Genomic DNA, 12,376 nt, shown 5'->3' on the forward strand with positions numbered 1-12,376 from the left:
CAGGACTAGCGTAAAACATTATGTCGGTAATCCTGCAAAGCACCCAGAGGCCCATTGTAATCAATGGGAACCTCTTTCTAATGCCTGCACTTAGCAGGCTTTGAAAAATGCTGATAAAAATGGCGCATAAGAATCTCATAGATTCCTTTGCTACTTTTTTTGGCCCCCCTAGCACTGGAACGCCTACCTTGCATACATTATGCCTGGCGCAGGCATACTGTGGTGCAAGGGGTTACAAAGTGGCGCAATGCATGCATTGTAAACATGGAGCTGCCTTTTTCCCCTTCCAACACTACATTAGCGTAAAAACAAATGATGCTAATGTGGCATTGGAATGGCGGAAACCCTCCATAAATATGGGCCTAAATTTGTCCCAGTTCTGACTTTTTCATCGACCTTACTCAGTGAAAAGAACCTTGGTACACTAGAAACTATTTATATACAAAATTTGAGCTCTCCATTCAACTTTCACACTCATGCAACGTTTCATCTTCCTGCACAAAAACAATCCCTGGAGTCATTTTTCTCTGTCTATGTACGCTGCAGAATGCAGCACACATGGAAAGAGGAAATAGCAAGGGGAAAAAACTATTTTTTCTCCTTGTGATGCCATCCTCTGGGAGGCATATCAATTTCATGCAATCCCAGGTTTACAAACCATTGTAAGTCCAGGACTGAGTGAAATCCATGTGTGAATGCACAGGAATGCCCGTTCTCCATCCATGGAATACATTCTAGATCAAGATGTAGTGCAATTAAGTGTGGGTGGAACTCACAGAATTTCACTCCACAGAATTCTGTGGAAGTACAAAAAATCTCCGCAAGATTCAGCAGAGCTCTGTGAAAATTCATGCTGTACTGCTACCCTGCAATTTAGCACTGGTAGCGTGTTCCACGCTGAAAAATCAGCAAGAACTGCAGCGCATGATGTGTAAGTACATGGCATTTTGATTTGCTAGCTTCTGCCTGTCTTCCTTTCTCCCTGCTGTTTCCGAATTCCATCCCATTTCAATCAAACCCAATCCACCGTGTCTGGTAACTAACTTCCCAATCCTAACTTTTCCTTATTATTATCTGACTTTCCATGTGTGTATTTATGTATCTGTGTGTTTTTGTGACTTATTTGTGCCTTGTTTTCCTTTCCTGGCCTGATCTCTGTCTGTCCTGCTGTTTCTTTCTTTCCCTTTTCCAGTCCAACTCCCCCCAGTGTCAGATGCAGAACAAGCAGGCAACGTCACCCACACCCCTGCCCCAACTTCAGCAAAGTGGAGATGGGTGCACTCATTTTCTGGTGCAGTGCCACCTCCCTCAAATGTTGGCAGCAGTCAGCAGGCTTGGTAAGGGTTACGCCCTGTGGGAGCATTGGGTGATCTGGGGGCAAGTGCAGCTGTGTGTGAGCTGGAACACAGACATCCAACAGCAGCTGACACACTGTAGAGGGACATCCCAGAAAGGAAACAGGACCTGGTCAACCAGCTAGGTGTCAACACTGTGGGCTTGTGAGTAATATTTGTTTTTCTAAAAATGCTAATGTTATTTTTTTTTCAAGCAGCATGATCACAAGTAGGTTAGGCTTATGTGATGATTAGATAGAACATTTCACGCAGCACAGGCCAGCTAGAAAACTTGCTGCGCTTTGGCAAAGGGAGAGGGAAGGAATGTAACATATTTATTTATCAAAGTATATCGCATTCCTGCTCTCTCCCTGCCCTTGGGCACCAAGTGCTGCCTAACGCCAATGCAGGCATCCTTGCACCATGGTGTAAGAGTGCCACTTTACATAGCACAATGGATTGTTTTTTGCAGGAAGGGACACCTCTCTGCACAAAAACAATCCTTAGAGGCAAGGGCAACACAATCCCCTGATAAGACACCACACAAATACTCATCACCCACTCATTACGTGTGGTGCACATTTGTCTATTGTATCTTCTCTTTTCTCATGAATGTAACAAACAATGTCAGGATTATAAAATTAATGAGCTTTACTGGTAGCCCTGTTAGGGAACAAAAAAGGATAGGGATGAGAAGCATTCTCTTCATGTCCTTTGAGTGAATGGGGAGACTTCTTCTGTGCACACTGAGCAAAACTTCACTCCGTAACAAATAGTGGGGCTTCATAAGTCATATATTATTAAATATATAAATATTCTTCTATGTCCATTTCTTCTCTTTTTTTTGCAGTGCAGCATGACGATAATGTATGAAAGTTCTGTTGTGGCCTACTTAGTCAGGGTAGTAGATTTCATCCTTAAAAACTAAGGGCGTTCGCCCAGAAGATGATCAGCTAACACACTTGAGTCTAACCAGTAATCCTCATTGTCCTCTGATGCTGTGTCAGGAGCTGTGCAATCTTGTGGCATGAAGTGTTGTTTCATTTTTATCACGGTCACTTTCTCCATGTTTTGAGGGAAGAGACTGGTCCTTCTGACTGTGACAACTCTGCCAGCTTCACTGAACATGTTCTCAGAAGACACACTGGTTACTGGTTTAATGCCGGCCCATTGCCACATCTTCCCATACCAATAGACCAATGGGTTTTGATCCAGGTAGATCTCATTTGGGTAATCCAAATAGTCTTGGATCATCCTCTGAATGGTCATTGGTGCTGCCACTTGCTTGGCCTCTGTTGCCTTCACTTCGCCACCTGATATTATTGCCATTGTCTGTGGCAATAAATTCAATTCTGAGGCCGGGAACCTTTCATTTGGGGCAGATGTCTGCAAAAATTCTAAAAATCCCACTCCTTTCACAAAAGAACAGGAGCGGAGGTCCAGAGCTAATGTTTTAGCGAGCTTCCCATTGTACAAAAGTGCCATTCGGTGGTTCCATTAGGAGAACCCCTCCTGCCTAAACATGCCCATCATAGTACCTTGGATTTTTCTTTTGTGGCGCCACTGACACAGACATCCAGAGAGAATTAGTAGGTGGTAGACTTATTGTGACTCTTGGGGGAATCACTGTATATGGCAGAGGTATCTGCATTAGAGTCTTGTGCATTCGGAGGTTGCTGATGCAGGTGATGCTGTCACACTACAGGGGACAAGTCTGCTTTGTTTCATGCCATTATCTTTTTCTTCCTCATGACCATCTTCTTCTTCTATTAATGTGCAATCAGCTGCTTCCCCTCTCTTATCAATGCCTCTACCAATACCTAACTTTTTAAGGTGCTCCTCTCGCTTGATTGTGTGATATTTTCTCAGGTGGTATGCTTGGCCTCCAGTACCATAGTGCAACCCTGGCTTACCTCAACAAACACTTGCGTGGCAAATGGAATCACATCCCTCTGAGCAGACTGAATAGGCACGGTCATCTTGGTGTCCTCTGAACCACCCTCCATTTTGACAATCACTGGCCCATCATCATCACTGTCACTTTCCATCGTAATAAGGTTTTCAGGAACCTTCCTTTTCCCTTGTCGCTAGGGGCAAGTCTCTGACGCAGCCAGGATCCAATCCATGTCCATATCAGAAGGGAGGCTTGGAGAAGATGATAGAGAACCTTTTTTTTCCTGTTGGCGATTGTGAAGCCAATAATTGAAGGGCAACTCCTTGTTCAGCAGGATGTTCAACCTCCTGTTCTGCTCCTACTTCAGGAAGAACTGTTGTTGGCTGTGGCTCCTATTGTCGCGCCGCGCGGTGCGGCGCGAGCCGAGAGCTCGACTTCGGCCGGGCGTTCGGCTCGGGCCGCGCACCGCGTTATTAAGACGCGGCGCGCCCCCAGCCTCTCCTGCGCGTTTCGAGGCCCCAGATTTGCTTGGGGCCTCGTTCTTCCTTCTGCCTTTCACTGTCCCAGGGGTCTCTGAACCCTCTTACCTGTTTTTCTTCGTTTCTTTGTCCTTTCTTCTGTTTGCAGTCTGTTGTGTGCCTTTCTTTATGTCTTTTCCTCCTTCCCAGATTCCTGTGCTTTCCCAGCATTCCTTGTTCCCTATTCTCTATGGTTCCTCTACTATTCTGTTCTATATATTGTTTCCCTATCTAAGATGGTGTCCTTTTACTTCCTGTGGGTCACTTCCTGTTTGTTGGTATATAAGGGCTGTGTTTTTCCTCTTTCCTTGCGCTGCAACACTTTCTGCTCAGTTGGTGTCTTCGCTCCTGATTTCCTTGCCTTTTGGTTTTGGACTCAGCATTCTGTATTTTCTGATTTTTGCTCCTTTTGGATTCCTGTTTGTTGTTCTTGTTTTTCTCCAGGACTTTTCCTGTTTGGAGGTTTTTCCCCTTTGGAAGGGGTTTTTCCCTCTGGCGCTACTTTCTGAAGGGCACGGTCTGTTCTTGGTGTCTCCATTGCCTACAGCACCGTGGCTACCAGAAAGAGTCGCCCCTTTTTGGGCCAAAGCCGAACATTGAAGATTCACGCCACCAGATCTGCAAATTCCAGGCGCAAGCAGCACGTGAGTCGTGACAGATTGCAGCGCCAAACCATTCCGACGTCCTCAAACACCATGGATAATACAGTGGCGGCTGCTGCAGATCCGGAGCAATCTCTGTTAACCACGATTCAGCAACAAGCCCAGGAGTTGCAACAACTACGTAATGAAAATGCTGCGTTATGACAGGCTTTGGCCCTCCGCACCAGTGATGTTCCGACAATCTCCGCTTCTACCCCTTGTTTCTCTGGTGAACCAACCAAGCTTCGCGAGTTCTTGGATGCTTTAACGGTGTATTTCGCCTTCCGACCTACTCAATTCTCCCACGACAGGACCAAGGTGGGTTATCTTATCAGTGCCTTATCCGGCCCAGCCTTGGCCTGGGCAACCCCGATGGTGTCCTCCGACGACCCTGTATTGTCAGACTATTCCGCCTTTGTGAGTCGCTTCAAACAAATGTTTAGCCGTCCTGGATTGGAAGCCTCCGCTGAAGAAGCCTTGTGCGACATCCAACAAGGCTCCCAAGACGTCCTGCAATATATAACCCGTTTTCGTCAGCTGGCGGCAGAGACCACTTGCGTGGAACGTACTCTGGTAACATTATTTCGTAGAGGACTCAAAGAAGAAATAAAGGATGAACTAGTGCATTCTACCAGAGCGGAAGATCTTCGTGGCCTGATGGATCAAGCACTGTCCATCGAATATCGTCTTCAGGAACGGAGATCGGAAAAGAAAAGGAGTAGAGGGTTTACCCAACCAAGTAGCTCCCGTGCATACCTGCAGCGTTCCGAGGAACCTCGCACTCCTGCTAGAGACATCGAAGGGGAACCCATGCAGGTGGATACTACCCGAGGTCCGCTCTCTGCTAGTGAACGAGAAGACAGACGCAAGAGAGGGTTGTGCCTGTATTGTGGTTCTGCTGGTCACATACTCCGTACCTGTCCAGTACGTCCGTCCAGACCTTCGGGAAACGCCACCTCCCGTCCTCTGTAAGAAGGGAGGGGACGGGATCTACAGCTATACCTTCCATCAGCTCCTTTAATGACAATACAACTGCCTTGTTCATCTTTCCTGTCCTGTTACAACTTCCTGACGGTCGTCAAGAAAAGACTATGGCATTACTAGACTGTGGTGCTAGTGGTATATACATGGACAAGACATGGGCTGCTGCTAACCTAGTTCCTACTCAAGCAAAAGAAGTACCCGAACAGGTACACACTGTGGATGGATCTTTGATATCCTCTGGTCCTGTAGACACCACTACCCTGATGTTAAGTCTACAGGTGGGAAACCATCAAGAACACATCTCCTTCGATCTTATTACGTCCCCTAACCATACCATCATTCTTGGAATTCCGTGGCTCATTAGACATAACCCATATATAAATTGGGTTACCCGGACAGTCTCTTTGTCTTCGCAATTTTGTCACGAGAACTGTTTTACTTCCGACAAGTATTGGTCTCCGAAAAGATCCTTAGCTACTGAAGGTGCCACTGGTATGTCCATTAATACGGTCCAAGGGGTCCCAGACCACTATTTGGAGTTTCAGGATATTTTCCAAAAACCGTCAAAACCTGTGCTACCTCCACATCGAGAATATGATTGTGCAATTCCATTAGAACCCGGCACAATTGTTCCTTTTGGGAGGATGTACTCCCTCACGGAACCCGAAAGGGAAGTTCTAAAGGAGTATCTGGACGAAAATATACAGAGTGGTCTTATTGTTCCATCGTCGTCTCCGGCTGGGGCCCCTCTCTTTTTTGTGCCCAAGAAGACTAAGGATCTTCGTCCGTGCCTGGATTTTCGAGGTCTGAATAAAATCACCATTAAAGATCGTTATCCTTTGCCTCTCATCAGGGACATACTGGAAGCAATCAGAGGGGCCCAACGTTTTACTAAATTGGATTTACGAGGAGCCTACCACCTTTTACGCATAAGAGAAGGCGACGAATGGAAGACAGCATTCAGGACCCCATTTGGCCATTTTGAATATAGGGTTATGCCGTTTGGTCTTACTAACGCCCCGGCAATCTTCCAGAGATTTATGGACTCAGTGTTTTCAGACCTACTTAATCAGACAGTCGTGATCTACCTAGATGACATTCTTATTTATTCTAGAAATCCTGAACTCCATACTTCCCATGTGAAACAAGTTCTTCAAAGACTTCGTGATCATCAACTATTTTGCAAACCAGAGAAATGTGAGTTCGACATAACGGAAGTCAAATATCTGGGCTATCATTTAAGTCCCACCGGCATAGCTATGGACCAAGAAAAGGTACAAGCTATCCTAGAGTGGCCTTCTCCTTCTACCATAAAAGAAACACAATGTTTCCTAGGTTTAGCAAACTTCTATCGACAATTCATTCTAGACTTTGCCAGTCAGACTAGCCACATAACTCACACCTTAAAGAAGGACAATTTAAAGAAGGGGTTTGTCTGGACTGAGGCTGCTGAAGCAGCCTTTCAAAGCTTAAAGAGAGCCTTCACCCAAGCCCCCATCTTAAGACATCCAGATACCACCAAGCAATTTATAGTAGTAACTGATGCTTCTGAGAGAGCCATCGGAGCTGTCTTACTCCAACGACAAGAGGATGATGGCCTTGAACATCCTGTTTTCTATTTGTCTCATATCCTTTCCACAGCTGAACAACATTATTCCGTACTTGAAAGGGAATTATTGGCTCTGAAAACAGCCTGCCTTGAGTGGAGGCAGTTTCTGATGGGTTCCAAGGAACCATTTGAGGTGAGGACAGACCACCGTAATTTACAATGTTTAAGAAATTTTGTATGCCAGAATAGTCGTCAGGCCCGCTGGGCCTTTTTCTTCAGTCAGTACGATTTTTATATTACATATATTCCAGGATCCCAAAACATTCTGGCTGATGCTCTGTCTCGCCGATATCCAGAGTGTTCTCCTTCCTCATCCCAGTATCTTCTAGAACCCAGTAAGATCATTGGAGTGGCTCAGTCTTTCCTGGAAGAAGTACAACAAGAATACGCCAACCTATCGGACCATGACATAGAAGAACTAAGACCATTATTGTACAAGAAACAAGGATATTTTTATTACCAAGACCTGATATTCCTCCCTACAAACAAGGTGCAAAAGAAAGCATTACAAATGTGCCATGATTCCCCTGTAGCTGGTCACAGAGGCATCAAAGCCACACAAGAATTACTTTCACGATTTTTTTGGTGGCCTACCTGGAAACTGGATGTGGAAAGATACGTTCAGGCCTGTCCCATATGTGCCCAAGTCAAAATACCTCACACCAGACCGGCAGGATTACTACAACCTTTGCCTGTTCCATCGGCCCCATGGCATACTATCTCTACTGATTTTATGTGTTCGCTCCCACCATCAGCAGGAAACCGGGTTATCATGGTCACAGTGGATTCTTTCACAAAGATGGCTCATTTCACTGGCCTAAAAAAGCTGCCTACTTCCCAAGAACTAGGTCAAATATTCATAGATCATGTCTTCCGTCTCCATGGACTTCCACATACCATAATCTCTGATAGAGGACCTCAGTACATCTCCCGATTTTGGAAGCATTTTTGTAAAACACTGAATATGAATAGAGCCCTGTCTTCAGGGTTCCATCCTCAGACCAACGGACAGACTGAGCGTCTGAACCAAGGACTAGAGCAATATCTTCGATGCTTTTGCAATTCTACCCAAAGTAACTGGAGCACTTACCTCTCTTTAGCTGAATTTTCCTACAATAACTCAGTCCATAGTGCCTCCAAGGTCACTCCCTTTTTCTGTTCCTATGGTTTTCATCCTACCTCTTTCCCTACTTCTCCACAATCCAACTCTCCTCTACCTGCTATTAACTATTTCTCCAAACGCCTTCTCCAACTCCATAAACTAATTCGATCTAATTTGTTACATACCAAGAGGTATATGAAGAAGGCTGCAGACAAGAGACGTACAACCAATCCAAATTATCATCTGCAAGATAAAGTCTGGCTCTCCTCCAAATTCTTGCCCTCACGTCTCTCTCAAAACAAGTTCACACCTCGTTACTATGGGCCTTTCCGTATTCTCCAGTTGGTCAATCCTGTCACTGTCCGTCTTCACTTACCCCATACATGGAAGATCCATCCGGTTTTTCATGTTTCTCAGCTTAAACCTTATGTGCCTGATCCTTACTCACGTCAGTTTCCTTGTCCACCTCCTGTCCTTGTGAATGATGCTCCTGAATATGAAGTGCAGGAAATCTGTGACTCTCGTCTTTTTCATAAACGACTTCAGTATCTGATTCATTGGAAGGGTTATCCTCTCAGTGAATGTTCATGGGAAGATGCCTCTTCCGTTCACGCTCCTCTCCTGACTCAACGCTTTCACTGTTTATTCCCTCTTAAACCTGGGCCTTCGGGAGGGGGACCTACTGTCGCGCCGCGCGGTGCGGCGCGAGCCGAGAGCTCGACTTCGGCCGGGCGTTCGGCTCGGGCCGCGCACCGCGTTATTAAGACGCGGCGCGCCCCCAGCCTCTCCTGCGCGTTTCGAGGCCCCAGATTTGCTTGGGGCCTCGTTCTTCCTTCTGCCTTTCACTGTCCCAGGGGTCTCTGAGCCCTCTTACCTGTTTTTCTTCGTTTCTTTGTCCTTTCTTCTGTTTGCAGTCTGTTGTGTGCCTTTCTTTATGTCTTTTCCTCCTTCCCAGATTCCTGTGCTTTCCCAGCATTCCTTGTTCCCTATTCTCTATGGTTCCTCTACTATTCTGTTCTATATATTGTTTCCCTATCTAAGATGGTGTCCTTTTACTTCCTGTGGGTCACTTCCTGTTTGTTGGTATATAAGGGCTGTGTTTTTCCTCTTTCCTTGCGCTGCAACACTTTCTGCTCAGTTGGTGTCTTCGCTCCTGATTTCCTTGCCTTTTGGTTTTGGACTCAGCATTCTGTATTTTCTGATTTTTGCTCCTTTTGGATTCCTGTTTGTTGTTCTTGTTTTTCTCCAGGACTTTTCCTGTTTGGAGGTTTTTCCCCTTTGGAAGGGGTTTTTCCCTCTGGCGCTACTTTCTGAAGGGCACGGTCTGTTCTTGGTGTCTCCATTGCCTACAGCACCGTGGCTACCAGAAAGAGTCGCCCCTTTTTGGGCTAAAGCCGAACATTGAAGATTCACGCCACCAGATCTGCAAATTCCAGGCGCAAGCAGCACGTGAGTCGTGACACCTATTGTTAACTCCCTGTCATGATTGGGTACTAGTTTGCGGCTAAGACAAATCCAGGTCAGACTCACTGCTCACTGACATGACTGTAGTGGCTACACCAATAAGAGACATTGGCTTAGGCTTAGCCTCAGATTGGGGTGGTGCTATTGATGGTGCAGGAGTGTTGCTCCCAGCCTTTTGCTGCTCAGAGGAGGGTGCACCAGATGCACTGCATTTCTTGAGAACAGTGAAGGTGAGTTGTGGCAAAATGCTTTTTCTTCTCCTCTCTGGCCACCGTCTTGGCAGGACCACCTTTCTTTGAAGCCATCTTCAAGTTCTTTCTTAGCTCTGGCAATTGGCACTTAGTTGCACAAGTGGAAGCAGAGGAGAACACAGCTGGTGTGCATCACTGCCGGCCTTCTGGATAGCTGTACTGTGTGTGATGATGTGTCTTATACAACCATAAGCAATTAAACATGAAAAAAGACAGTGAAATATGGCAATGGCAATTTCAATCTATAGACGATATAATTTAGTGATGGCACATCACAAGTAATTAAAATAGTACATCATTCCAAACCATAATATAATAATATTTCAAAAACATTCAGCTTGAAAAGTTAATTTTTTGTGCCTTTAAGGTTTATAAGATGCATGTTGCAGGCCGTGGGTACAGGGTGAAACTTGAATAATCCTTAAATAAATTATGCTGGTGTATGCCTATGATCTATCACAGGTGGTGGGTGCAGGGGGGGAAATAGAATAATGGTTAAAAGTATTGCTTTTTTCCAATGACCTATGCCAGGTGCTGTGTGCTGGAATAATTTGGAATAAAGTTAAAAATATTATTAATGGTCTGTGCCTATGGCAGGCTGCGGTTGCGGAGGGAAAATTTGATATTCCTTAAAAAAATATTGCAGTTGTGCACCTTTGGCAGGTGGCAGATGGAGGGGGATAATGGAATAATCCTTACAAAAATTATTGCTGGTGTGTGCCTGCAGCCTACGGTAGGTGGCAGGTGCAAAGGGAAGATAGAATAATCCCTAAAAAAACTTTTGATGATGTGAACCTATGGCCTATGATGCAGGGTACAATTGGAATAATAGTAAAAAAAAAAAGATTGCTGGTGTTAGTCTATGGCAGTCAGTGGGTGAAGGAAAGGAATTGAAAAATGAAATAAATATTGCTGGTGTCTCCCTAGGGACTATGATAAATCCTGTGGAAGCTGAGGAGGGAAACATGGAAAAAAATGCATAGAAAACATTGTACATAGATGCTACAGTCATCCTCCAAACATAAAACTCACATCAGGTAAAAAAAAAAGAAAAAATGAAGGAAAAACAAAATGGCATATGCCTCTTCTATCAACATTCCTAGAAAATGGATGTCAAACATTGAAGAAAAGGAACACACTGGCTACACAAGCTGACCGCACTACACATAGCCGCCAAGGGTGAAGGCATAGACAAAAAATAACACATGCAGGACTATGGGAAAAGCAAAGCACACTGACTACAAAATGGCCCTCGGCCACATAGCCACAAGGGCAAATGCATGGACAACAAAGAACACATAAGGCTAAAGCAAAGCACGCTGCCCTCAAAATGGGCGTCGCCCACTTGCGCCCCAAAGGGCAAAGGTATAGACAGCAAAGGACACCTGCAGGCCTATGAGAAAAGCAAATCACATTGACTACAAAATGGCTGCTTGCCACATAGCAACCAAGGACAAAGGCATGGACAAAAAAGAACACATGCAGACCCACAGCAAAAGCAAAGGACACAGACTATAAATGGCCACCTGCCACATGGCCTCAAAGGGCAGAGGCATGGACAACAAGAACACATACAGGCCTATGGCAAAAGCAAAGTGCAATGACATCAAAATTGCTGCCAACCACATGACTACCAGGGGTAAAGCCATGGACAACAAAGAACAACCGCAGGCCTATGGGAAAAGCAAAGCACACTGACTACAAAATGGACACTTGCCACAGGGCCACCACAGGCAAAAGCATTGACAACAAATAACATATGCAGGCCTACGGCAAAAAGCAAAGCACATTGACTACAAAATGGCCACTGGCCACATTGCCATCAAGGGCAAAGGCATGGACAACAAAGAACACATGCAGGCCGATGGCAAAAGCAAAGCAAACAACTACAAAACAGCTGCTGGCCACCTGGTTACCAAGGGCAAAAGTATAGACAACAAAGAACAAATGGAGGCCTATGGAAAAGCCAAGCACACTCATACAAAATGGATGCAGGCCACATGGCCACCAAGGTCAAAGATATGGACAACAAACAACACATTGATCCCCATAGCAAAACAAAAGCACACTGACTACATAAAGGGAGTCAGTCACTTGTCCACCAAGGGCAAAGGCATGGACAACAAATAGCACATGCAGGCCTATGGCAAAAAAGCACACTGACTACAAAATTGTCTCCAGTCGCATTGCTACCAAGGGAAAAGGTGTGACCAACAAAGGACACATGCAAGCCAATGGAAAGAGCAAGGCACAATGAATACAAAATGCCCCGATCACATGGCCACCAAGTGCAAAGGCATGGTTAAGAAAGAACACATGCAGGCCCATGGCTAAAGCAAAGCACCCTGACCTGAAAATGGGCGCTGACCATTTGCCCACGAAGGGCAAAGGCCTGGACAACAAAGAACACATGCATGCCTATGGCAAAAGCAAAGCACAGGACTCAAAATGACCACCGGCCACATGGTCACCAAGGGCAGAGACATGGACAACAAGAACACATACAGGCCTATGACAAAAGCAAAGCTCACTGACCTCAAAATGATAGCTGGCAACTATGTGGACATCATGGGCAAAGA

The sequence above is a fragment of the Pleurodeles waltl genome, chromosome 8 (genome assembly GCF_031143425.1).
Source record: "Pleurodeles waltl isolate 20211129_DDA chromosome 8, aPleWal1.hap1.20221129, whole genome shotgun sequence".
Classification (NCBI taxonomy): domain Eukaryota; kingdom Metazoa; phylum Chordata; class Amphibia; order Caudata; family Salamandridae; genus Pleurodeles; species Pleurodeles waltl.